The sequence below is a fragment of the Pteropus medius genome, unplaced genomic scaffold (assembly GCF_902729225.1).
Source record: "Pteropus medius unplaced genomic scaffold, Ma_sr-lr_union100, whole genome shotgun sequence".
Classification (NCBI taxonomy): Eukaryota; Metazoa; Chordata; class Mammalia; order Chiroptera; family Pteropodidae; genus Pteropus; species Pteropus medius.
In genome coordinates this window covers 8,761,719-8,788,981 of record NW_024349225.1, presented here as the reverse complement: position 1 = coordinate 8,788,981, position 27,263 = coordinate 8,761,719, and the positions used below count along the sequence as shown (strand labels likewise).

At 46.1% G+C, this 27,263-nt stretch overlaps 1 long non-coding RNA gene across 1 annotated transcript; it reads left to right on the top strand.

Moving 5' to 3' along the window:
- Window positions 1–662: 662 nt before the first annotated feature.
- On the top strand, window positions 663–25,872 carry LOC120617628 (uncharacterized). Its single transcript, XR_005656979.1, has 3 exons — window positions 663–744; window positions 12,223–12,341; window positions 25,629–25,872. It is a non-coding gene; the product is annotated as an uncharacterized LOC120617628 (long non-coding RNA).
- The last annotated feature ends 1,391 nt before the right edge of the window (window positions 25,873–27,263 follow it).

The window sequence follows — 27,263 nt, the reverse complement described above, 5'->3', positions numbered from 1 at the left end:
AGAGTTTTCCCTTCCTGTCCTGCCCACACTCCCAGGCCCCCAGCCGCCCTCCTTAGCTTGGTGTTGGTAGGACATCCGTCTATTAAAGTAATGCACTCTGATGTGTGACAGACGGGTCCTCCCAGGGACCTGCGCATCTTTTCAAGAGAACCCAAATTCGTGTCTAACTGATAAATTCCCAAACGGTTGGCTGGAGAAACACAATTTCAAGCTGTTTGTGTTGAGACGGCATGTGGGGAGCAAAGCCTGAGCGCCGCCAGGGGCTCTCACACAGTCTCTCAGAGGAGCTGGCAGGAGGAGCTCCGGGGGGATGAGGGGCTGGTATGGAAGGTCACTGGCAAGGCAAGGATTTGCAGGTCAGAGATAAATACCTCTGAGAGGCTTTGAGTGTGTGCGTGACAGTGACTTCACGCGTGTGTGCTTGGACGGGGCTGGAAGGAGACGGTCAGCTCACGGGGGAAGGATGGACTGCAGGGCTGGACGCCACAGAACCGCCGAGGCAGGAGACAGGGCCCCCAGGTGCTGGGGGCCCCGCGGAGGCAGCTGCAGGCCGGGCTCTCGGAGGCCCGCACCTGCGAGGCTCCTCGCTGCGCGCGGCTCTGCGGCCTCGGCGCAGACCAGACGGCCGGCCCAGCGCACATGCGCAGTTCCCTGCTGGTCCGCGCCCCGCCGCGAAGGTCGCGCCTCGGCCGCCGGGTGGCGGCCCGCGGGCTGCGCATCTCCTCAGGCGCCTGCCCGTGCGAGGTGAGTGGCAACTGAAGGGGCAGGAGAGGACAGTGTGACATGGAAGGACAGTGTGACGGGGGAAGACAGTTGAGACGGGGCCTTGGCCAAGGCAGACTCCTTCATGGCGGCCACAGGCGCACGCAGCCGTGGCGCTGCCGGTCGAAGTTGGCCTTGGGATTGGCCTTGGGATGGGTCTAGGGCGATGTGCACACAGCTCCCCGGCGTTCGCTGCCTCCCCTGCCCCCCCAGAGCGTCCCGAGGAGACCTCCACGGCTTGTTATTCCTTCGAAAGGGGCCGCTGGCTGCACAGGAAGTGGGGAAACCTGTCTGCGCCCCGGGTTTTAGTGTGGTAACGGGAAATCGGTGATGTGCGTGTGTAAAAAAGTATTCCTCGCACTGCAAGTGTACGATGACTTGTACATTTTTAGAAGAGTGAATTTTATGGTATGTGAATTTTACCTCAAAAAATTGATCAAGCTGTTACAGGTGTGATGCATGCCCTTTGCTCTCTATGTTGTGTACCTCAATATTTTAAAAGGTTGCTTTATAAGTGAAGGTGCCAGTACTTCCCATCTGGCACCTGATTTTAAAAATATTCCCAGCCACGGTCCCAGCAAAAATGGCACGTCCTCTATGAAGGCTCTCTCACCCCTGCTCTGAGCATCTTTAGCATTTAATGTCAACACCCCACCTACTACTTACTGCTTGTAAAGCCTGGCCACTCAGAGTGTGGCCTGGAGACCAGCATCACTACGTCCCTCAGGGGAGACTGTTAGGTGGGCAGCATCTCGGGCTGCCCAGGCCAGCCGACTGAAGGATGAGCCCGGCTGCAGATGTGTTCACCACCCATCTGGGGATGGAGATAGTGTGTCTATTTAGCATCCTTCTCCCTAACAGAATCAACTGTTAGAGCCATGGGCCTCACCCCTGGCTACTCATTCCAGTCACCTGGGTCTCTCTGGCAACATGGACCCAGGTCCACCCTAGACCAGTTAAATCGAGACCCTGCAGGAGGCTTCACTGGTTGCCAGTGTTCTCAGGTGATTCGAACTTGCAGCCAGAGTAAGACCCGTGCTGTAAAGCAGGCAGAGTTGGGATTTCCAGCTGGTCTGCTCACATTTAAATATAGCTGAGTAAACGTGCTGGGAAATGATGGCAGCCGTTCCCAGGTAAATGACAAATCGAATTGATAAGTGAGATTCTGGGTGTCAGCTCTGTTCTGTTCGCTGAGTCATTTGAGGTCATTTGGAGCCACCGCATCCACCTGAGTCACTTCCCGCTGGGTCTCTGAGGAGTGGCTGAGATCCGAGTAGGCCAAAGATTGGCTCCTGCGGACTCGGCTGAGTGGGCTCCCATGGCTGCGGGTTCTAGCAGCACAGATCCGGTACCAAGGGTAAACAGCTGGTCAGCAGATCACAGTCTGGATAAAGTTGGGGGCAGGGGAAGCTTGTGGGGGTGCACGAGGATTGGCCTCCTGCCTGGTGCTGGCTGCGAGTCAACCCCGGTAACTCGGCTGCTGAGTGGGCAGCCCCAAGCCCAGATTCCATCTTCACGGCAACCAAGTCCCTCCCCTCGGGATCTGGCTCCAGCACCCAATAGTGACTTTCGTCAGTGCCAGAGTGGAAAGTTAAACTGGCCTACTGACAGGGAACAGAGAGATTTAAAGTAAACGCGTCAGGAGCCACTGATCCCGGGCGATGGGGGTGGGAGGGGTGGGAATGGGAGAGGAAAGGGTCGTTTCTAAACACTCCTGACGCATTATGGGAAAATGGGATTCGAGAATGATCCCAAGGAAAGAGTGAAGATGGGCGGTGAGGGCAAATTTCTCTGAGGCGGTGACAAGTAGGCACGCTCGAAGGAAGTGCTGGAGAAAATCGTGGAAGTACCTGGTGTAGGGAAGCAAAAATGTAAACATTTCTTTCTTCACAGTGACCTGACTTTCAGCCAGAAGTGCTCACTGGGGCCCCCACACCCTTGCAGGAAGGTATCCACAGTTGTAAGGCAGCCTCGGATGTGAGGTGCAGACCTGGGGCTGCAGGGGATCCGCTCAGGGGGCCCGCCACCTTCCTGTCTCACATCGGCCCCGGCGCAGTGCAAGGGGCCGGTGGGCCACGGGTTCAAGCCAGATGGATTCAGGTGCTCAATTCCCTCCTGGCCTGAGGCGGCGTGCTCAGCGCAGACAGGTGAAGCGCGCAGCGCCCTGCCCGTCTCCCAGGCTGTCTTCTCCTCTCGGAGCCTTTCCTGCTTCCCACAGCCAGAGGGAGTTAGCGGCGGGAAATATTCCTTCGCTTGCTTTTCGGAGGCGGGAAGAGAAAGGCACCGGGACCCTAAGACCGCAGGAGGGGTTCCTGGGCAGCTGCCCTCCCTGCAGGTGTCCGGGGCTGAAGTAGAATAAGGGGAAGGGGCAGCTCGGTGAGTGGTGAGTGCTTCCGAGTAATGTTTAACCCAAGACTCCAAGACGCCGCCTGGTAATCGTGCTGTCGATGTCAAACAGTCCACTGGCCCAGAACAGGGGCGCTTGGGGAAATTTAAAGCGCCACTGAAATAGTAGATGATACCGTCTTCGGGTATTACTACCATTACTACCAATGGGTATTACTACCATTCCAGTTTCTTCTTTTGCTAAAATTGGCTGCATTCCCGGCACGGGAATGATAGCAACCTTACACCAGCATTGACTCGACGCCAGGCATTGTTCTTAATTGTCGCAGTGATCAGCCGCCCCCGGTGGGAGGCAGGTGGGAGGCAGCTGGGACCGCAGGGGCGTGCAGTTCCCGCCGTGCCCATCGGGTGGCGCAGGCGCAGCACCTTGTCCTGAGCCTGGGGCGGGAGGCTCAGGGGCTGACAGCTGCCGGCAGGAGCGGGGGCAGCCCGGTGCCTCTGCAGCCTCACTGCAGCTCAGGTTCCGAGAAAGGCTTTCCCTTTGCTTTCTAGCAACTTTTCTCTTCGGGGGCATGCACCTCAGAGCAGGCTCCAAGGCCATGGGCTTGGCAACCGTGGGACTGGAATGGGAGTAAGGATTGGGGCAGGAGTGACCCTTGCCGAGAGAAGTGAGGAGGCGGGAAGCGATCCGTGGTCAAGGCCAGGCTTGTGCCCAGGCTTTTTGGTTTAATAGTTAACCAGCCTGCTGCGTCCTGATCTTGGGGTTCCTGTGCTGATGCTGGGGCGCGGGCAGGAGGTGTGAGGGAGGCTCTCTCACGTGAGTGAAGCAGTGGAGAGAGGCATAGGACTAGATACCTGTCGGGTAGGCCCCCTCGCCCTCCCTGCCCGTCCCCCTTCCTCTCCCATCTTCCTGGCACCTTCTCTGGAGTTTCTCAGATTCTGATGGGAACCAGCCCTCTCCCCCTACTTCTGAGTGGACCCTTCCTCCACACCTGGGCCACGAATCACCTGCCCAATTCGAATTTGGTTTTTTCCTTGTGAGAAGAGACACAAGTGAGAACACTGTCAGGGGAAGCCAGGAAGTGGACCTGAACCAAGGTGCCTGAGGATTCATGGACGCCGGCGGCGGCGGCGTGTACACCTTAGAGCACAAAACTGCCTTCTGCTTCTTTAGCACATCCACACAACTCCTAGGACGCTTCTCCGTGCACAGAAGGGACCTAATAAGGATTTGCTAGGCACCGACTGTGTCAGAGCGAGCAGAGAGCAGGGTCAGAATGGCGTGTCCCTGGGCCCGTGGCAGATCCCACCTCCTCTCAGGTTCTAGATCAGCATGGCGAGGATGGGCCTGGGGAGCTGCATGCTCAGCAAACCCCCCAAGAGATTCCGAGGCATGGCAAGTAGGCCACACTCGGAGGAATGTCAGCCGGAGCTTTTGGGTGCTGCCGCGCACCGGTGAGAAGCTTGGCGTCGGCAGTCCTACGTCCACCTCAGTCCTACGTCCACCTCAGTCCTACGTCCACCTCCGGCTTGGTGTGGCTGCTGTCTTCTGCAATATTTTGTCCCCTGCCCTCAGCCTCTCTGGTTTTCCCTTGCCTGGTTTCTTTGTTTGTTTTGTTTGTTTTTCCTGAAGTCTCTGGAATGTTGAGCCAAATTCTTTCAGAGGGTAACCGCTTCATCGGTGTCAACCTGGGCTTTTAGGAACCTTCAAACAGTTGTTCAGCATTGGATAAATTCTGTTAAGAGGTGAAATTTTCATTTTCTAGCCATTGTTAAAGAACCTGCATTCTGTAACCACTTCATTTTCTTAAATGGAGAAATTCTGATTTGAGCCCAAACCACCCCCGCACGCCCACCCTCAATTCTCCAAGACTCCTGTACTTCAGATCTCAGGGCTGTCCGTCAAAATTTCTTTAATTTTTTAGGCTCTTCATGGAATTAGAGGGGTAGGTTTTGTTTTTTAAGAAAAATTAGAAAAATGCCTCAATTTCTTTACTAAAAGACCTTAAAGCAAGTGCACTTCTCTGGGGTTTATTTTTCCCTCACAGCTCAACCTTTCCTCATAAAAATAGAAGGTTGGCAGACAAATGATACCCGGAGTCCTCAGATGGGTATTTTATTACTGCATTTTTAAGAGCAGTATTTTATAATTGCCCTGATAATACAAGGGATGGCGTTTGTGAGAACGAGTCAACAACACCTTCCCTGCTGGCGTCTGCCCTCTAATAACCCCGTGGGACGGAGACACAGCACCAGGGAGGGATCATCACAGGACATTAAAAAGGTGGAAGGCTGAGTGCTGGCGCCAGAAGCGCTTCAGAGACAGAAAGCAGTAACTAGGCCAGACAGGCCCGTTGCTCGTGTGCTCGGAGAAAGAAGTGAGAAGTGGAAAAGGGTCTCTTTACCTTCCCAGGAAATACAGGGCCTTGCCCAGAGTTCCCCGTGGCTTCGCATCCCCGAGACACTGACTGCCCGGCTACTGTTCGCGAGAACTCGGGAAAATGAACGTGAGGGGGGTGGGTTCCCCGTAAGGTGAGGGAACATGAGGACACTCGTGACTGTGCCCTCCAGAGGCTGGGGGAGGGTGTACTTAGCCGCTTTCTAAAAATTATTTTTTGAAGTTAAATTTGGCGATGTTTTTCCAGTATTTAATGAGGCTTCAGGAAAGAGATAATACAGGTCCTTCTTTGTTTGAAGGGCATTAAACTTGCTGGAATCTTCTCTGCTACGGAAACGGCCGTTTTGCTAACCACGGAGAACTTACCGTGTGGCAGCCACAGGCCGTCTGGGGACCCCACAGGCTGTGCAAAGGACAGGTGCTCTCCCCTGGGCCCCAGGACACCGACTCTTCAAGGTTTCTTTGGCCCCTCTAAGTGCCAGGTGTGTCACTTCCACTGCTTCGATTTTCGCATCTTCGCTAAGAGATGCCCGTGCTATTGCTTTTCCGGATGAGGAAAGCGAGGCCGAGGGAGGCCAGCAGACGGACCCCTTACTGAGTGTGGTGCCACCCACCTGGGATTCTGGGGACATCTAAGGCTTCAGTAGCTGCTCATACAATGAAGGACAGAAGAGGGTCTCAGGGATCCAGCCCGGTTATGAGCCACCCTCCAAATTCTTTCGATTGCATCACACCTTCTGTCAAAGCCAGGACAGTGATCTTCAGCTTGTTCATCAAAGACCCAAGAACACTTCTTCTGTGTCCCCACCTTCTCTTCTTTGATTCTGGAGCTGCTTGAGCCAATCATTGTTTCACACCCTAAACCGAAGAATAACCTCGAGGTTATGAACATAGGCGTTACAGTGGACAAGGGGAAGACAAGGACCTACAGGACAGCTGCACGGAGCCTCCTGGAGAATAATTTCCTAAGTCTCCAGGAACACCAGAATGGTATTTTAGAGACAGAGAAAACAAAAACGTTTCCTCTCTGACTCGTTACTTGTCATAACAGCAAGTAAACAGCTGAGGGGATGAATCCGGGCCACACGTGGAAGGCCAGGTGGGCAGTGACCGCATCATGTAGACACAGCCGAAAGAAGCAGCCTGTGCAAGACAAAAAGGCTTGCTTCTGAAACTTCTGGAACCTTCTTGGCCCTTGAGCATGACAGAGCTCATCTGAACATTTTAGGAACCGTTTAAGCACCCACAGTGGAGGCAGGAGCGGGAATGGTGGTCATTAGGGACCTCGGCTTCATTTTGAAGGCCACACAGAAACTCAATGGACAGAAAACAGGCCCCAGCTGAGTGGTTTCCAAACAAAAAACTTAAAGAAAAAAAATGTACAAGGAAATGCGCCATATGATTGACCGTGACATGAAGTGAAAAGGCCATTATACAAAATGTGATGGATGGCTGTTCCCCTACTTTATTCGAGACCCAGTTAGGGTTTCCCCACCCCCCGCAGGAGGCACACACGTCTGAGCTTTCTCCCTTCTCTAACCCACAGTTTTCATTACGTGTAGAATGTGCCGGTGTGTTCAAAACAATCCGCTCTTGTATTTGACTGATTTTCTCTCTCTAATACCCAGTTTGGGGTCAGGGACTCCATCTTCAGTGAGAAGAACGTTGATGCTTAGTCAGCATTGCCTTTCAATGCAGGCAAGAGGGATCCTGGCCCTAGTGCCACCCTCCCAAGGGATAATAAGCCCACATCCTCCTTTCCGGAACATTCTCCACATACGTGGACCCCTTCGCAGGTCTGTCCTCTTTGGGTGGACCATGTTGCCAGTTCGTGCAGTGGCCAAGGGGCAGCTATTTGCAGGGGGTCTGACCTGGATGTGAGACCTTTCATGGGGCCAGAGCCTGGTGGGAAGAGAGGGGGTTGGGCTAAGTCCAGGCACCAGGACCATCTCCCCGAGCAACCCCATTCTAGTATGGACTTCTAAGGATGCCAAGGGTTCTACACTGGAACTGGACGTTCCAGCCTCGTGTTGCTCCGAGGAACTTGAAAGGCAGTGAGGTAGAGACACCTCTCGGGCACAGGTTGCCTGGCTTGGAGTGGCAAGGTGATGGGAGGCCCCCAACAGAAGGAATGTGGGCTTCCACAGGGTCTTTTCCAGCCCCACAGATGTTCAGAGCAGCCCGAGTCTGGCCTGGCTGGCTCAGCTGCTGAAAGCTGTATTTAATTCTCACTTGCCATCGCTGTCACCTATCTGGAGCCAAGAAACGCGTCACCGAAATAATGAAATGCCTAACTAAGCTTAAAGACAAAACCACGGGGACTTTCTAAATAAATAAGTTATGAAAAATGAAGTGGAAGTTGCAGATTTCTGTAATGAATTCAGAGACTCTGTTCCAACACAAAAATAATGTTAAACAAGGGAATTTAAGGCAAAGGAGTTAGTAGCTAGGGGAGAAAGGCAACCCGTATGGACTATACCAAGACTGTCTCAGAAACAAATGTGCACTATTTGTAGTAACCATTCTGCATGTTCTATTGATTTAAAACACAGCATAACTTCCATTTATTTTTAGATGCCACTAATTTTAAATGAGGGTGAAAGGACCAGTTCGGCTAGACTGATGGTCTCTTCTACACTGTTTAAAAGATTTACTAAGAAAATTCAGAGGACAGACATGAGTACAAGGGGAATGTTAGGTTTAATGAAGAAATCAGCTCTTTAAAAGACTTTAGCACCATCATCGCTGGTATGTAGATAGTGCTCTGAATTATAGATGAGTCATCCATTCTTTGAAGGAGACTGAATAGGGTCTTCTAGAAGGACTTGGGGAGCATTTCGAGTGTTTGTAAAGAAGCACATTGCATTTCATCATCATCGAGCAATAATGACAGAGTCCTTTGATGCCTAACAGCAGGCCACATCTGCTAGGTGTTTACTACAGACGAGGCCCTTGGCTGGGTGCTTGCTTGCCAAGCATCTGGCCCTCACAGCAGGACTATGAAGTATCAGGGACGAGTATCACAACCGTTTTACAGATGAGAAAACAGAGACGCTTGGAACTTAAGTGCCCAAATTACCCAGCTAAATACCAGGGAGAGAAAGGTATACCAGGTTCTCTGCCTTTAAAAAGTTTACTCTCTAGGATCTTTTTAATGTTGTAAATTTTCCAGTTTTAATAAGTTCAGGTTCATCTTCCAGCTGATCTGGATTTGGTGAGATTTTTTCTAACCTATGAACTGTGGCCACGTATCATACCAGGAATGAGGGGGAAGCTGTCGATGGGATGTCCAGTCACACTTGGGCATCGCCTCCCTGAAGAACATTCTTTTTTTCCTCCAATTTTATCGTATTTTATTTAAATATTTTTTCGCTTTTATTTTATTTTATTTTAATTTTTTTAACATTTCATTTATTTATTTTTCCCCCTCCTCGCTTCTCCCTCCCCTCTAGTAACCACTAGTCCATTGTCCATGTCCATGAGTCTCTGTTTGTCCTGCTCATTTGTTGCTTTTAGGTTTATATCCCACATATAAGTGATATCATGTGATTTTCAACCTTTTCTGTCTGGCTTATTTCGCTTAGCATGATTATCTGGAGGTCCATCCATGTTGTCGCAAAGAGCAGTATTTCATCTCTTCTTATGGCTGAGTAATATTCCATTGTATATATGTACCACAGCTTCTTTAGCCAATCATCTATCATAGGGCACTTCAGTTGCTTCCATGCCCTGGCCACTGTGAACAATGATGCTATGAACATTGGTGTGCAAATATCTTTATAGATATGAGATTTTAAGTCTTTGGGGTAAATACCCAGTAGAGGGATTGCTGAATCATATGGTTAGATCAATTCTTAGTTTTTCGAGGAACCTCCATACTGTTTTCCATAGTGGCTGTACCAATTTGCAGTCCCGCCAGCAGTGTATGAGGGTCCCTATTTTGAAGAACATTCTTATTTCCAGATTGTAACGTATTTATTGTGCCTGAACAATGACAAAAACACTGATGGTTTTGTAACAGAACCTCAGGGAAGCTGCTAACAAGTCGGCATTTCTAATTCATGTGGAAATGTTCATCTTAGCAGAATTGTAGCAACGGTATTCGTTTGAATAAGAATCTGTGGAGGTTTTGTGAAGCTTATACTATTGCACACAAACGTGAATTCATGCAAAAGAAAACGGGTTAAATATCTAAGTGTCAGCTCTTTTTCCTTCGCCCCTCGCATCTTAGATGGTTTGAGAACTATTTAACGAAGGAATTATATAAATATGTTGTATCACTTACTAAGATTTTTATATGGCATATTCGCCTAAATAGTAACTGTGCTAGTTTCAAAAATAGCCAAAATAAAGGGCTGGGGGCAGGGGGGTGGTGTCCAACTTTTGACAATAACTAAGGAAGCTCCGTATTAAGTGGCAGGTTAAGATCTAGTAGCTCTTTCAACTTCAACTAAGGCATTGGCATAATTCTAATCTTTATAACAGGCATTATAAAACTAAGACAGTGGGAAAGCAGGTTTGAATGAGAAGGAAGCTGAGAACAGCAGAGAATGAGAATCAGATAGAAACTGGAAGGAGACAGAGATTAGGAGAGGTGGCCAAGGAGAACACCCACTGCCGGTGACTAACACCCACACCTTCACCAGGAAGCGCTGCTCACCCGGCTGGGCCGTAAGGTCTGCTTATCTTTTGGACACAAGTGGCAGGTGGGTGTGCCATTTCCATGCCCCAGCCTTCCCGAGCCACCTCTCCTCAAGGTCTGTATTCGTTTGTGCACAGTAAGCATTTCGTGTAGCACTAATTATGTGTCAGGCCCTGGGCCCTGCCAGGGGACACACCCATGAACAAGGAGAGCAGGTCTCTGGCCTCTAGAGCTGACATTCTGGGCAGAAGATTCGGTCCATAAACAAGTAGATAAATAATTGTGAGAAGTGCAGATGGTGATTTGCACTATGAAGGAAATAATGCCCAAGGTAAGGGGATTGAGTGTAATGGAGGGACAGAGGGCTATTTACATAGGCAATTGGGGGAGGCCTCTCCGAGATGACATCTTAGCAGAGAAGGGGCCGGCCGTGGAGACTCCAGGGTGCAAGCGCTCCAGACAGAGCAAGTACAAAGGCCCTGGGGCAGGAAGGAGTTTGCTGCATTGGAGGATGAGCAAGAAGGTGCCAGTACAGCCGAACTGCAGAACAGGAGAAAACAGACGAGGGCAGAGGAGTCACAACGGCTGGATCATGGGGCTTCCTAGGCCACGGCCAAACGCTTGGCTTCTCTTCTAAGTAGAATGGGGAGCCACTGGAAGATCACAAGTAGGAAAGGGATAAAAATCGATTTACATTTTTCGAATATTACTCTGAAGACTCTGCGGAGACTGGGTTATAGGAAGATGAGAGGAAGGTTGTGGCTGAAGAGCCTGGCTGATCGTGGCGCCCTCCTTCCCACGGCAGTGTGTGCAGGGATGGACCCGTGGCCTGCTGGGGGCTGAAGTCTGTCCGTGCACTGTTTCTCTGGAAGTTAAAGGGGCAGATTCTGCTCTGTTTAGAAACTGAGCTACACCCTCTGCCACTTAGAGGAGCCAGAGAAGGTGGCAAGGGGCTGAGAAAGGGATGGGCAGCATCAAGGCCACACCTGCAGCCCCGAGGTCCTGGGGCCACCAGGGTTCCTACTGCTCTTCCATCAATTCCAGAACGTTCTGCAGAAGGAATTCTAACAAATGCATGGAGGTGAGGGATGGGGAGCAGGTGGCCAGGGAGGAGTAGAAGAAAACAAAGAGGGAGGTAGACGTGGACTTGGACCTGGACGTGGCTGGGATCTGAGCAGAGGGAAGCAGGGATGCCGTGAGCTTTCGGCCCAAAGATCTCAAGCAGCGAGGACTCTGGACCCTGGCGACAGGACAACTGCATGCTCTCTGTCCAGACACTTAAGTTACTCATATCCCCAGGGGACGCTGCAGCTGCGGGACCCGCAAACAGTACAACAGCTAACAATTCTGCATTCTCAAAGATCAGAACGGTGCTTAAGGAAACAAGAAAAGAAACAAGGACAGTGCCTGAGTGTGTACGACATACGGGGCAAAGCAAAATTCATTCACAAGGATTTCCTTTTAGAAAAGGGACAGAAGATCCTGAAAACGTTCTACAAATGTCCAAAAATTAATAAAGATAAGCAAAATCTCACAAATACTGTCTTTATTATGTGTGGCACCCTCATTATTTTTTGGGAGTGAGTGAGACATTTTTATAGCTTCTCTCTCGCCTCAACCCCCAAAGCTGCTGCTGCGGTAAAGGCGTACGTCCCTCCACCACAAATCGTCCTTCCGCAGAAGTTGCAACCTGACCGCACTCAGGGGTGGGGGTCCAGTTTTGGATGACAAGAAACCAGGGTGCCCGTGGTGGGGACGAGGGTCGACGGATCGAAAGCAGTAGGTAGAGGTCAGCTGTGGAAGTGAAGGAGGGAGCCTTCGTTTGAAAGCGGCAAGTTCCTGCTGTCCCTTCGAAGGCACAGCAGGAAGATGGTCCTTTCCTGCCGTCCTCGCGTTCTCCAGCCTGGCATCGCTGCTCACACACGGAGTCCTTGTGGGGCGAGGGCCACCCTGCAGCCTAGTGGGAGTCGTGGCCTCCCGAAGGGGCCCCTAAAAAGTGCTGCTGCGCCCAGGGTGTGTTAAAGTTTAGAGCAACACACTTCCACCTTTTACTTACAGCTCCCTCTTTCCTTAGGTCCGTGGGTCAGGGCCAGGCATCGATTTGGTATCAAACACCAGCCTCTCCTCACCTGTCACCGAGGCCCGCACTCCTCGCAGTCAGGCTCGTCATGTCTCTTCTCTGTGGTCCCTCAGGTAAGGAGGCTTTAGGTGGACCAGTCCCACCAGTTGACCTGGCGTATCTAAATACCCCCAACCCCCATCCCTCAGCGCAGTACCCAAACCCTGGGGTGAGATGAGCAGATTTGTGGTTAAATACAATTAGGCTGGCAGCCAAGGAAAGAGTGATTTAACCTGGAGCACTTGTTGAAAATACAGTTTCCTGGGCCCTTCCCCCGTGGTCTCATTCTCTAGGCCAGGGCCTGAGCTTCTGCACATTAAACTCATGCCCTGGGCATGCCCACTCCGTGGTTCTGAGGCATCGATTTTCAGACCATGTGAAAACCTGCTTCAGAGGGAAGCAAAGCTGGAGGTCAGATCGGTTTGCATCCTGCATGACGGAGGCTGGGGCCTGATGGCACCAAGTACCACCAAAGAGGAAGGGGAGGAGACAGACTCCAGGGACAGAGTAGGAGCAGGGTTCAGAAAGGTGGACTGGGACTGGATTGGGGAGGGAAGGGAAGAGGAGGGCAGGCAAGGTCTTTTCAGGCTTTTCCAGGAGGAGGTGCTGCCGTCACACATCTGGGGGACAGCCCTGGGCTCCCTCTCCTCTGTCTCTGCTCCCCTGACAGCAGCAACTCCTCCTGAGGAGCACTCAGGTTACAGCTGTGCCCTGGCCTCAAACGCGGCCTCTCTTCGGCCCCTGCCTGATAAAGTTACCAGACATGAGGTGTGACAGATCCCTGGAGATGGACAGCAAGTAGAAATGATGGCTGACCCCAGAGGGTTGTCTTTTAAGCCCTAAACCCACCTGGTGATAACACTTGCCCCTGACATTTCCGGAGCTCCCTCTTCTGGGGGATTTAAAAATGCCTCTGCTCCATGTGGCCTTCGGGGTTTTTTTTGTTTCTTTAATGATGTACGCAATGGATTATCAATAACAAGTGTAAAAGTTATTTTTCTTTTTCATCTATTTGTTACTTCGTAGGGAGCATTAATCTCATTTTATAGACACAGAGCTAAATGGCTCACTAATTTTAGAGGTTCTAACCTGAAGCTGCTCTTTCCTTACAGATTTGTTCTTTTGTGTTAATGAGGTCCAAGTCCCTGTGTGTGGGACCCACGGGCCTCAGAGAACCTCACTTGACAAATTTACCGTCTGCTGGCTTTGTGTTCACGCGATGCACCCAGCTGGGGGCTCTGCCCGGAATGGCAGCCTCGTAAATGCTGCTGATTCTCCCCGAGGATCTGGTCTCCGCCAAAGGGAGGGTCCTGGGCCTCTCCCTTTGAAGTCCTGGGTCCAGACTTCCTGGAAATTGTGGGATCCTCCCACAGCTGAGGTAGGAAACGGGAATTGGGGTCAAAGTCACTTCTATTTTAACTCCCTAGAAAAAATGTGTCTGTGGCAAAGTTTGTGAGGCGTAATTGCAAGGTGCATGTCAACGCAGCAGGACTGGGGATGGGGGCGAGGCGGGCAGGGAGGAGAGCCAACAAGGTGCCGTATTAGCCCCTGACTGCGGAAGTCGCAACCTGATGGCACTCAGGGGCGCGGTGCCGAGCTAGCCCAGCTCCACAGGGCGTCGCAGCCTCTGGCTTGGTCACACAGGGTACCTTCCAGATGGCCAGGTGGTTCCACCGCTCGTCAGAGTGAGAGATGAGGGGAGGAGAGCTCACCTGCTGGCTCCTTCCTGTCTCCTGTCTTTCACTGGTCACAGTTCTCTTCTCAGGGGTTAAGTCCCCCACGGTTCTGAGCCATGTCACCCGGCATCAGAGGCCCAGCGCTCTGCCAGGGAGCAGCCTAGGCCAGAGGACAGGTGGAGCTGAGCAGACCTGGGAGGCACGTAAACTGGACTTGGTTCAGTGGCAGACAAGGAGTTAGGTGGTTCTTCTGCCTTCCCACTGGAACGGTGGCCCTGCTGGACCTCTAAACGCCATTTACAACTTGTCCTTTCTCTAGACCTGCCACATGGGGCAGTAAAAAGGAAAGACCTGGAGAAGTTGCGGGGCAAAAAATTCAGATGTCTTCACTTCACAAACTACCCCACCTCATTTCTCTGCCATGCCCTCGTAGTTACTGAGAGACCTCGTGAAAGCCATTTAACCTCTCCGAGCCGATACGGCAATTTCATGAAGTTGACGTAATACATACAACACAAGGTCCTTTTGAGAAGTTAATGAAATAAAGAATGCATAAGCACTTTTAAAACACAAGGGCAGGGGCCTTATTAGTACTCCCCGCCTCTTTCTGCAGCCCCGCCCACCATCCCTCTTGAGACACTTCTGGCTTTTTCCTTGGACCCCCTTGGGCTTGGTCCCAGCTATGTTTCTAGCAAGTCTCTCTAGTTCTGGCCCCTAACTGATTATTTTCCTCCTTTAAGCTCATCTGTCCCCTGAAGCAACCTCTCCTTGGCACTCTGTTAGAGAGAATGCTGACATCCATATCAGGGACTTTATTCTTTTAGCAATGCAATAATGGTTTGCTAGGGCGATGTTCTCACAATTTCACGATTAAAAAAAAAAAAAAGCTTTCTTTTGAAACGATGAGTAAGCTCTCCACGCATACCAGCATTTGGGAACTATACAGCGTGCCTGGGAAAAGCCGGTCAAACTGTACCGAGAGTCTCCACATTCAGGCTGAAAGAAAGGCAGGCCAGCGTGTTCATTTTATTGCTAAGCCTTTCCCCCCTGAACATGCTTTCCTATGGGTCGTCTCATCTTAGCCTCCCAGTAACCCCCATGAAGTAGGAAGGCCATGTCCATTTTTATAGCGGAGGAAGTGGCGTTTAAAAAACAAACCGAGTGATTAGCCCGAGGCTCAGAACAGCCAGAGTCCAGGTGAAAGGGACACTGTTTCCTCTGGGTCCAGCTGTTTTCTGTTAAACACCACCGTGTTTGGTCTGACTTGTCCCTACGTCCTTCGTTCTCGATTTTCACAAGAACTTTTATCTCCAGAGAAAGTAGCCTGGCTTCTGACGGACACTTGTGTTCTTGATGATACAGTTTCTTTTGCTCACCAAGAAAGTTAGTCACAGAGCCATGCGGCCATTAGGGGTCAATGAGACCAAAAGGCCAACATCCCGCCTTCGGCTCAGTGGGGGCCTAACCAATGCTTCCGAGCTGGTCCAGGGAGCCTGTGATGCCATGAGCGGCCCCAGAGTTCCAAGCAGAAGAAAGGTCCAGGGTCTCTCCCAACTGAACCTCATGTTTCGGGGCTTCCCTTGGGGTAGGGGTACCTGAGCTTCACCCTTCACCTCCATCCCCAGAGGCGTGATGGCCAGAGAGGTAACTACAGGTCTCTCACAGCACCAAATGTTGCTCTGCTGGTTTCTGTTTCCTGAGGGGACTGTGGTATCTTGAGAGGGGACCTGGGGGATGGGAGTGGAGTGAGTAGGGACTGAAGAGGCAGAAAGGGAGATTGGGAGAGAAACTCCAGGAAAGAGCAGAGATGCTGAAGGGGATGCAGTGTGACTATGATGAATGTCCGTTCTCCTCTGTTTCCCTGTGACACGGTCAGTCAGATTCATGTGACTCGTTGGTGCTTTTGGAGTTAATGGGGGTGGACGGCGTGGCAGAAGTGGGATGAGTTGGGCATGAGGTGTGACACAGGGCCAGCATCAGTGCCCTTCGTCCTGGGCAGGTCACAGGCCGGAGAGCTTGGCACTGAAGAGGGGATCCGTTGCTGGCCTACATCATCCGGACGTTGATCTCCGAATCTAAAGATCAGTGTTTATCAAGAATTCCTCCTTTATGTCTGCTCCAAATTATTCCTCTTTTGACTCCAATATACATCCATTTCTTCTGGTTTGGGGCAAGACGAATCATTGCCAGTGTCCCACACTTTGACTCACAAAACCCAGAATTGTAGAAAAGGGAGTAGCTGCGGAAGGAAGAGTATGCAGCCAGTCAATGGAAATTGTGGACCAAGCGGTTTTGGAAAGTGAATTACACTGTTACAGAAGCTGGACCGCAGCCATAGGGAGGAGCTTTTCTTGTTCTGCAGGAAAGGTAGCAATTCCCACTTGGTGAAATAAATTATAGGGAAAATCAGAGAGATCTGGTTCTTCCAGTGGTTTAAATTCTAATGTTGATTGACAAGCATCTTAAGCTGCCAACAATTCTGACCACAATATGGAATAATGGCTTTCATCATCAGATCAAACGTGTCCAAAACTTGTCAAGCACTGATTTTATTTCCTCAGCCCTGTCCTGTCTCACGCGTAAATCCATCGTCTGCCTCTGTATGTGACAGCCAGACCTGAGACCGTGCCTGCTTTCTCAGCAGCGAAAATCTCCCTCACTTGTTAACACAGCTCACCTCTGTTAAGCCAGGGATGTTTTTGTGCAGGCAGATACACGCCAAGGGCTCCTCTCAGTCCATTCAGATATTATAACAAAATACCACAGGCTGGTTGGCTTATAAACAACAGAAGTTTATTACTCACAGCTGGGGAGGCTGGCAGTCTGAGATGGGGTGCTTGCACGGTCAGTTCGGGGGCCTCTTCCAGGTCACAGACTTCTGGCTGTTTCCTCACATGAAAGAAGGGGCTAGGGGCTCCATGGGGCCTCTCTTATTGTGGGGGCAGTGATACTATTCATGAGGGCAGAACTCAAGAATCATCTCCCAAAGGCCCCCCTCCTAATCCCACATAGTGTGCATTAAGACTTAACATAAGAATTTCGAGGGGACACAAAAATCCAGACCATTGCAGTGTCACAGTTTGCAAACCTCAGCAGTGTCTGCCTCCGTGCAGGGCCTCACCTTTACAGGTACCCAGGTTTGTTTTGGTTTTAAAAATGAAGATGTAGATATTTATTTATATTCACATTCATATATATGCATATGTTATACATGTACAAATCAAAGGCAAGGAGGGTAACTGGGTTTTAAATGACGATAATATATCCATTTTGAAGGACCATTGTTTTTTTACCAGCTACCATTTAGATTTCAGGGCACATTTCACTTCTCATTTCACTTGACACATGAGAAAATTGTTGCAAGCTAGTTGAGCTATAAGGTGAACTTGACCATGATAATGGCACACAAATCAGCAAAGACAGCAAGGTCAGCTGACTGGTGTTCTGTTCTCTCGGTATCTGTATCTCTTGACCCGGTTCAGGATCACCTCTTTGTTCTCTAAACGACGATAAGATTAGCACAAAGTGGTCCAAGAACATCTTTTGTATAATTACCTGGTAAGGACATTGACAAATGTATATACAATGAAGGGATTCGAAGAGGCTGATTGATATGTGTAATTAATCTCAGACAGCCAACTTTGCATTGAGCTGTCAGCTTAGATTCCTTTTCTCAGATGGGTCTAGAGATTCTTGGACAGGTGAGGAAAATGCCTTACATAGACAAGGTCTGCGTGACTCTCCAAGCCTGTTATGCCAACGGATCAATCAGGATAAGCGAGATACGCTATGATAACAAACAGCCCCCAAACCTTAGGATTTAGGCACAGAAGTTTATAGCTCACACCATATCTGCTGTAGGTTTGGGCAGTTATCCAGGGCAACTGTTCTCACATGTTGACTCCGCGTTTTATTCTTATGGCGCTTCCGTATCAGCACCCACTTCCCTGATTGCCGCAGCAGGGAGAGAGCAAGGGAGGGCAAAAAATGCTTCCGCCGGGAAGTAACATGTGTCATATTTCACCCTGTGGCCACACCGAACTTCAAGCAGGCAGGTGTATCAGTTATTTGTTCCTGTAAACGCACCACCTTGAACTTATGCTTTACCACATATTTTGGTATTTCTCGGGATTTTGAGTAGGCCAGGCAACTCCTTCACTGGTTTTGTCTGGGTTTCCATATGTGGCTACATTTGGTTGGAGGGTCAGCTGGGCTGAAAAGTCCTGCATCCACGCATCTGCCAGTTGGTGCTGGCCGTTGGCCGGGGTGCCCCAGTCCTTCTCTGTGTGACTTCTCATCCTCCAGTGGGCTCAGCTGACTTCCTTACATGATAGTCTCAGGATGGTGTTCCAAAGGGACGAGGACCAAAGCTGCAAAGTCTCTTGAGCCCAGGCTCTAGAACTTGCACAATACTTCTACCACGTTCAGGTGGTCAAGGCCAGTCACAGGGTGAGCCCATATTTAAAGAATGGGGAAATAGAGCCTTGAAAGAAGGAATCGTAGATGCTGTGGCCATGTGTTTTGATCTGTTACAACAGGTACATGTACAGACAGTTCTTGTTATCTGTGGTAGTTGTGTTCTATAAAGTCATTGCCCATGCTGATTTAGAGGAAATACATGGTTCTAGAGGAAATACATGGTTAGGGTCCTGTGAGCCTCTGGAAACATTTTCATCAACTGATCAACACATAACCTTGTTATAGGCGTGTGTCCATCTGCTGACACCTTATTTAATATTTATTGCTGACTCATTAACATCGAACTCATGGCCAACAGCACTGTGACTCGTGTCTGAGTAAAGCTTACCTGACGTGTATTTTCTCCAGAAGACACGCCATGGCCTTCTTACACTTAGAAACTATAGACAGCATTTCAGCCTTGCACTTGGAAACAATTTAACCAGTCAAATCACCAACAAAAAGTTCAAAAATGTGAAAAATATGTCACTAAGTAGACCCTCAAAAGGACATATTTATACTAAAAGTGCTGAAACAAAGAGGCAAATCAATGCTTTGTTTTACCTCAGCTGGGGACGTGTGTGTCAGACAACACAAAATTTTCACCACTCTGCCCATGTCCACGAATGACCATGAAAGCAGAGTGAGTGTTGATTTGTGTGGTTACAAATAAATTTTAGCAAGGAGGCAAATACCGAGCCCACGAATAATGAGGATCAACTGTATGTAGAAGAGAGAAACCGGATTGGTGAACAGTGTTAATTTCTGTCACTCATTCATTCATAGGAAAACAGGAAAGAAACGAACATTTATGTGCTGGCTTTATGCATTTACTGTATGATTTAATATGACATATATTTTATAGTACATGTAATATAATTTAATATAATCTCTTTTATATGTCATTGGATTCAGTTTGCTAGTATTTTTTCTTGTCTTTGGTTTTGGCATCAGATTATTACTATCCTCATAGAAGGAGTTAGGAAGTGTTCTTGTCTCTTCTGTTTTTTGAAAGAGTTTGTGAAGGATTGGTGTTAATTCTTCTATAAACCTTTAGTTGAATTTGCCAGTGAAGCCATCTGATTCAGAGCTTTTCTTTGTGGGAATTTTTTTTTTTTTTTTTTATTGCTAATTCAATCTCATGTTATAGGTCTAGTCAGATTTTTTTTTCTTCTTGAGTCAGTTTTGGTAGTTTGTGTCTTTCTAGGAATTTATACATTTCATCTAGGTTATCTAATTTGTTCAAGTACAGTTATCCATAGTATTTTCTTATCTTTTTTATTTCTGTAAGGTCAGTGTAACCCCCCTGTCATCCTGATTTTAATAATTTGAGCTTTCTCTTTTCTTGGTCAATATAGAAAACATTTGTCATTTTTTTTTTATCTTTTGTTGACTATATCTACTTTTATCTTCTCTATTTTCACTCTAGTCTTTATTGCTTTCTTTCTTCTGCTTGCTTTAGATTTACTTTTCTCTTTTTCTAATTTCTTTAGGTGGAAATTTATGTGAGATCATTTTTCTTTTTTAATGTAAGCATTTACAACTATAAATTTCCCTCTAATCACTGTTTTTGCTGCATCCCATAAGATTTAGTATGTTGTGTTTCTGTTTTCATTTATATCAAAGTCTTTATTCTATTGTCCCTTGTAACTTCTTTTTTGACTTATTGGTTACTGAGGTATATGTTGTTGTATAATTTCTACAAATCTGTGAATTTTCTAAATTTCCTTCTGTTACTCGTTTCTAATTTTATTCCATTTTGGTTAGAGAATGTACTTTGTATGATTTTAATCCTTTTAATATTATTGAGACTTATTTTATGGTCTATCCTGGAGAAAGAACCATGTGCACTTTAGAAGAATGTATATTTTGCTGTTATTGGGTAGAGTATTCTAAAGATATCTACTTCGTTTATAGTGTTATACAAGTCTTCTGTTTCCTTGCTGATCTTCTGTCTAGTTTTTATATTCATCATTGAAAGTGAGGTATTGAAATCTCCAATTATTGCTGAATTATTTATTTTCCTTTCAATTCCATCATTTTGCTTCCTGAATTTTGGGACTTTGTTGACAGGAGCATATATGTTTTTAATTATTTTATCATTTTTGATAGATTGATTCTTTCATCATTATAAAACTTCCTTTTTCTCCAATAACAATTTTGTCATTATATTAGCATAATATAGTATAATTAATTAGTTTAATGTCTGGTCTCATATCAGTATAGTTCCTCCAGTTCTCTATTTTTTTTACTACAAGTATCTTTTTTATCGTTTTATATCCAACCTATTTGTGTCTTTGATCTAAAGCATGTGTCTAATATAGAGCACATAGCTGTATCATGTTGGTTTATTTTTATCCATTCTGCAAATATTTTCCTTTTAATTTTAGTATTTAAGTCTTAATTTTATTGAGAATCCTTTGTATGAGTTGCTTCTCTCTCACTGTTTTCAAGATTTTTGCTTTGCCTTTGCCTTTTGATAGTTCGATTTTGATAGGTCTAGGTATAAATATTTTGGATTTATATTACTTGGGGATTTGTGGGCCTCTTGGATGTGTGGATTTATGTTTTTCCTCAGATTCAGGAAGTTTTCAGCCATTATTTCATCAAATATTCTTTTTTCCCTTTCTCTCTCTTTTTTCTTTCTGGATGCATACATTGTTGGTGTTCTACACAAGTCTTTGAGGCTCTGTTCAATTTTCTTTATTCTTTTTTGTTTCTGCTCCTGAGACTGGGTAATTTAAATTGACCTACTTAAAATTTGCTAGTTCTTTATTCTGCCTGTTCACATCTTCTGTTGCACCCCCCTAGTGATTTTTTTTTTCATTTCAACATCAGAATTTCTATTTGGTTATTTAAAAAATAATTTCCATCTCTTTATTCATAACCTCTATCTGGTGATATATAATTCTCATACTTCCCTTTAGTTGTTTAGACATGATTTCTTTTAGTTCTTTGAACATGTTTAAAATAGCCGACTTTAAGTCTCTGTCTAGTAAGTCTAGTAAGTCCAAGGCCTGAGTTTCTTTAGAGACAGTTCCTATCGTTTGCTCTTTTCCTGTGTGTGTGAGCCATACTTTTATTTACTTGTCCGGTAATCATTTATTGAAAACTAGACATTTTAAATAATATAATGTGGGAACTCTGAAAATCAATTTTTCTCCACTCTTCCCAGGTTTATTTTGCTGTTGGTGTTTATTACAGCAGTTGTTTGTTTAGTGGCTTTTCTGAACTGAGTCTGTTTTCTTTGTTTTATGTGGCCGTTAAAGTCTCCACTTAGTTAGCTTAGTGGACAGCTAATGATTGCATAGAAATTTCTTTAAAAGCCCAGAAATTGCATAGAAATTTCTTTAAAAGTCTCTCAGTCTTTGCTGAGGACTCTGAGTGTTGGAGCATACTTTCAACACTAAGCCAGGCAGTTGACAACTCTGTCTTAGCCTTTATTTCCTCATTTTTCAGAGTCTCAAGGTCAACCACAGGTGAGAGCTTAGGTCTTTTCAGGTCTTTCCTGAACATGCACACAGCCTGGGGAATGTGTACAACCCTACACATGCCTATAGCCTTGTAGATCCCTAGCAATGTGTCAGCACTTTTCAAAGCCCCAATGAACATTGCATTTCACAGCTTTTTCTTTTAAACTTTTTGGTTAGCCTATTGTTTGCCCCAATAATTGTAAAGTTAAATAATTGCTTTTAATCATTTTCAACAAACATACCAGGGTAAAAGGCTATTCACGCTGGGTGAGCTCTGAGATAGGTCAAATAAAGATTGTCTTGCCAGTTGGGTCTTTCAAGAAATCACTGGGCAGGTCAAATAATGACAGTTCTCTGGGAGCGAGGTTTTGAAGATGTGCCAACCCTGTTTTCCCCCTCCAATAACTGGCGGGTTTCTAGTTTTCACTGAAATTGAGGACTATTGGTTTATAAAGCCACCACAAAACTGGAGAGAGGGCATGTTAAATGCGACAAAGTTTGCTGTTCTTACTGAGATTTGGTGGCTTTTCTTGAATAAATGTTTATAGATTGAATAAACAGGCTAACCAAAATTTTTTAATTTCCAGAGTTTTGAAAAAGTTGACTCTGACAATTTTTGCCAGTTTCCTCGTTGCTTTTATGGAGGAAGGAATTTTCGGAGGTCCTTACTCTGCCTTTTTCACTCATATCTATTGGTAGCTATTACCCTTATTGTATCACTTAGGATTAGGTTCACCTACATGTGACAAAAACCCTGAGGTAACGATGGCTTAAATACACTAGTTGTATTGTCTCACATTAAAAATTGTAAAGTAAGTTCAAAAAGTTAACAGTGTTCAGAGACAGCAGTTTCTTTTAGCTTTCAACTCTGCCACTTCTAGAATGTGCCCCTCATCCGCATGGTCTAAGATAACTGCCAGGGCTCCAGCTAGCATATCTGCATTCCAGGAAACAGGTGGAGGCAGAGGTGAAGAAGAGCACACGCCCTTCCTTAAAGGACACTTCCCATAAATTGCACATGATATTTCAGAACATATTCACATAGCCACGTCTAGTCACATGGGAGTTTGAAAAATATGGTCTTTATGTAGGAGCTTATGTGTCCAGGTAGAAACTAAGGACTTATTACTAAGAAAGGAGGGAAACTAGCTGTGCCTGACACAAGCATTTAACAAGTAAAGAAACTGAGGTTTAGAGACCAGTAGGTAGTGATGCTACGATTCAAATCAGATGGTCAGACCCTAAAGCCTGTACTTTTAACCACTTTGCCATTCAGATTCAGAAAAGGTAAATAACTTGATGAGGTCACATAGTTGGCAAGTGCAGATCTGTCTGGCCCCACCCCCCCAAATCATCCCTTTGCTATTGTTTACCCCAAACCATCTCTCTTACTCTAGGTGGCCACTAAGAAATAGTGACAAAAAACAGACCTCACTGTTCAAGCTGAAAATGCCAGGTAGAGGTCCATGAAGATACCTAAATAAAGTGCATGGACTGTCCTTTAAACACAGGACAACGATGGGCACCTGAAGGACAGTAAATTAACCAAGATGATAGATTATTAGAAATAGAGCCACTGAGAAACATGCAGTGGAACTCGCTTGCTTTCTCAAGCAGGATTAAAGAACCAGTAAGGTGCAAGCTTTGAATTTCTCTGCATCTTTAAAACTGTCACACACAGATATCAGTACTGAAAGCTGCAGTCTTGAACAGAACACTAAATACATTTTGTTTTGTTTGCCCCATTAATCTCTTGGACGCCCAGCCCCTCTCCACCCAGTCAGGAGGTTTTTATTAGTCCCTTCCACTCACATCCAGCTGTGGGGTAGGATGAGGCCCATGTTAAGCTCAGGTCATAGGGTCCATTGAGCCCACCCAAGGTCTAAGAGAACAGACCCCAACACCTGTCTTGACCCATTTCTTTTCTTTCTTTGTCAACTGTTATTTTTCTTCACCTTGGATTATCCTAAAGCTGAGTTAACCTAGACCTGAATACGTAAGATCATACTGTAATTACCAATTCAGGAGAGGTGTGCAACTCAAGCAGAGCTCCTTTCCACAGTGTTCACAGAGGATACGCTCACCAAGGGGTGTCAGTGGAACTGCAGTTTGATGACCAAACAGAAGCTGTGTCGAAGCAGTGGTGACTAATGTGGCCCCATTCACAGCTGCCCAAACATAATCCACTGTTCCCTATGATTTGAATCTGTCAGAAAAAAAGAAAAGAAAAAAAAGATTTGGTTCCAGCAGCTGGAGTAATTCTAGCTTTATCTAACGGCATATGTTTGGGCTATTGAGGTTAAAAACTCATGGTTGGACCTTGAGCCCCATAGGGAGCTGCCGTCTGTCCCCTCCTTTGCCTCTAGAAACCTCCTTGCTAATACACAGCAGAGCCCCATTACTAAGGTTCCCTCCCCACCCTGCCCTGGTACTCCCAAATAATCTTTGCTGATGCCTCTCCTCCACACGCTGCACGTGTGCGCGCGCGCACACACACACACACACACACACACACACACACAAGTAGCTCCAGTCTCTGTCTCTGTTTTCACTTTGAATTTTTTTTCAGACTTCCTCAGAAGGTTAACAGATGTCTATCATGAGAATACCGGGTTTCCTTTAATTTTTAAAATTTAATTAAACACTTTATTTTGAGATAGTTATCAATTCACATGCAGTGGTAAAAAATAATACGGGGAGATGCCATGTGCTCTTTACCCAGTTTCCACTGACGGTAACATCTTTAAAACTGTCACACAAATCTCAGCCAGGATATTGACATTGGTACAGTCCCCAGATCTTACTCAGATTTCCGCTGTCTACGTGGACTCGTGTGTGCGTGTTTATTTAATCTATGCTATTTTATCACTTGTGGAGGTTTGTGTATCAGTCACCATCTCTTATGTTACCTTTGTATAATCCCACCTCTTACTCTATCCTCAATCCCCATCCCAAACCCCTGGCAACCACGTGTCTGTTCTCCATTGCTGTAATATTGTTATAAGAATTTCATATGAATGAAATCATATGTAACCTTTGGGATTGGCTTTTTTCACTTAGCCTAATTCCCTCGATATCCATCCAAGGCTTTACATGTATCAGTGGTTGATTCCTTTGCATTGCTGCATAGTATTCCAAGTTGTGGATGTACCACAGTTGATTTAACCATTTACCCACGGAAGGACATCTAGTCTGTTTCCAGTTTGTCACCAACGATGCGATCCAGTTTCTCTGCATCCTCGTCAGCAATTAATATTACCACTATTTTTTATTTTAGCCATTCTGATAGGTTTATAGTGAAATCTCATTATGGTAATTTAATTTTTTAATCTATTTTTATATTTAAACTTTAAATTGTTACCAATTATTTGTGCACCTTTCATATATTTTTATTTTTCAGAAGCTTATTTACCACTGAATAATTGTGTGAAGTGTTGGGAAAATTTAAATATGATTTCACATAATTCCATCTCACTCATTAGTCCACATTTTGTTCAATATGCCAAGAATTCTGTCATTGCCTACATTTGAGCATGACTTGATGCACAATATTGAAACTTTTTCAATAATTGTCAACTCAAAAGTTAACATAGACTGCATGGACAATGTAATTAAATGACTATTCTGCCCTTCATGGGCCTATTATAAAAGGAATTGCTTTGTCCACCTACAAAATATGTTTCTATATTTATAAAATTTTTTCTAATGAAAAATTAAACTATGAGAAATGTACACCTGGCTATTTCTCTTCCAGCCTCTCCCGATGAGAGTTCATTTAAGCTGCCTCCTTGTTCCTTCCACTGTGTGAACTCCGGTCCCACCCCAGCTTTCAGCCCTTCGTACTTGCACCTGAGAGGAAATAAGGTAAGATGGGAGGCTCAGTCTGGGGGGGAAATCTGACATTTTTAGCAGAAGACTAAAATGTTTACTTTAAAAAAAGTCGCCCGGATACAGTCAGGTGTATATATCATTGAATCTGTGGATGACCTGTAGTCACTTTGTCCCTTTTTGAGTATCTAACGCATTAAGGGACAAATGAGACAGCTCTAACAAATAACTCATACCTGTTTGGGCTTTCTCTGCTGGTCCTATGGGTGTGTGTATATGCATGACATACCCACACATATGCATGTAATGAATGGCTTAGTGTAAAACTCTGCAGCAAACAGCCCTATAGATTATGAGGGGGTCCTCATTGAGTTTGCTAGCAAAGCTACTCCAGCACAGACTATAAATAGCAGGCACATGCCTCCATAAGCAAAGCAGCTCTTTATTTTTTTAATAGGGGATTCTCATGTTGCAAAGACATTACAGATTACTAAATAATTTATTTAATGGAAGATTATATGGGCTTCACTCTTTGCCGTTGCACTCATACCTAAATGTCGAAAAGAGATAAGGTAAGCAAAAGCCAGAACTCAAGCTTGGGTGAGCTGTTTATTTATTTTTATTAGGTATGTATAACTATTATAGCCATATGTGCCTACTTTCCTTACTGTTCTCTCAGCTGCAAAGGTCATATATATAATAGAGGCATTACTTTATTATTGACAGCTAATACATAACAATGCACTCAACATACAGCACTGAGAACTACAGACCAGAATTATAAATGACCTTGTCTACATTTGGTGATTTTAACAACTTTGATATATAGGGGTGTGTGTGTTTTCTACGAATATATAAAGACACAGCAGAGGAACAAAATTCAATAAAACAGTGTTAGATTTGAAAAATGGAGTCGAAGGGAAAAAAAGACTTGGATGGGTATTTTTCTCTAAACCTCTATTGCTATCTTTTCAGTGATTTAGAGTTGGAAAACAATAACTTCTAAGCTTCAGATCATAGGCAGTTTGCCTTTACCTGTATACCGTTCTCAGGAGGGCATAGATACCTTGGAAGAGGGGCACACTTTTCTGTCAAATGCAGTTTTGATTGAGATAAAATTTATTTTAAAAGAAAATTTAAATTTGATAATAGAAAGATGGCAAAAGACCTGAACAGACACATAAGGGGACATTCATGTGGAAATAACTCTAGTAAAACGAGTTTCATTTTATTAGTAATCAGGGAAATGCAAATTAAACCCATGAGATAGCACTACACGCCCACCTGACCAGTTAGAATTTTAAAGTTTGACAACAACATGCGCTAATGAGGATGAAGAATAATGGGAACTACTTCGAGAGGGAGTTTAAGTTGAAAGAATGATTTGGGGGAATAGTTGGGGTTACCTACCTACTGAGGCAGATTCACACACCCTGGTCACAGCTGAGGAAATACCACTGTGGGAAAATGGCCTAGAGGCAGATTGATCTGTACATCTGTGGGCCAGGATCTATCTGGGGATGTTCACAGTAGCCATGAGCAAGAGAGAAGCAGCCCAACC